A 923-nucleotide genomic window follows, 5' to 3' on the forward strand; every position below is an offset into this window, starting at 1 on the left:
GGGGACATGCACACCCCAGTGGGGGCTCGGGAAGGAATGGTCAATGGTTGAGTCATCATGTCTGTGCGTGGAACCTCCATAAAAACCTGAAGGATGAGTGGGAGGCTTCTCTTGGGAGCAGGCTGATGTATGGTGGGCAGTGCGTTCTGAGAGGGCATGGAAATGGCCCTCCTCCACGGGCCCTGACAGGCGCATCTCTGCCATTAGGCTGATCTTGAATTTTATCCTTTATTTTAAAAAACCAGGTAAGTAAAGCAACTTCCTGAGTTCTGTAGCCTTCCTAGCAAATGATTGAACCTGGGGACAAGGTTATGGAAACTTCCAATTTGTAGCTGCTAGGTCAGAAGTGCTAGTCACAACAGGGGCTGGGGGCTGATGTCTGCAGTGGGACTGGGTCTGTCGCCTGTCGGGTCCGTGCTAACTCCAGGCTGTGTCAGAAGAGGACTGATTAATTGTATGTCCAGATGGTGTCTGGAGAGTTGGAGAATTGGTTGTTGATGTGGAAAAATCCACAAATTGGGTGTCAGAAGTGTTGGGAGTAGAGAAAGACTCTTCTAGAAGGTTGAATAGTGTACGTGTACATACCACATTTTGTTTAGCTATTCATCTGTTGATGGTCACATTCATCTGTTTCCACCTCTTGGCTATTAGGAATAATGAAGTTTTGATCATGGTTTACAAATATCTGTTCAAATCCTGCCTTTTGGTTCTTTGGGTATATGGCCACAGGTGGAATTGCTGGACCGACGGTAATCGTGTTTAGCTTTTTTGAGGACCTGCCAAATTGCTTTCCATAGAGGTTGCACCGTTTTAGTCTCTACCATCAATGCACAAAGGGTTCTCCACGCCCTCACCAACACTTATTTTCAATTTTGGCTTTTTTTTTTTTAATAACCATCCTAAAGGGGTGAAGTGGTATCTCA

Source organism: Marmota monax, unplaced genomic scaffold (assembly GCF_021218885.2).
Source record: "Marmota monax isolate L192 unplaced genomic scaffold, Marmota_monax_Labrador192_F-V1.1 WCK01_AAM20220418_F8-fsc00010, whole genome shotgun sequence".
In the NCBI taxonomy this organism is placed as follows: Eukaryota; Metazoa; Chordata; class Mammalia; order Rodentia; family Sciuridae; genus Marmota; species Marmota monax.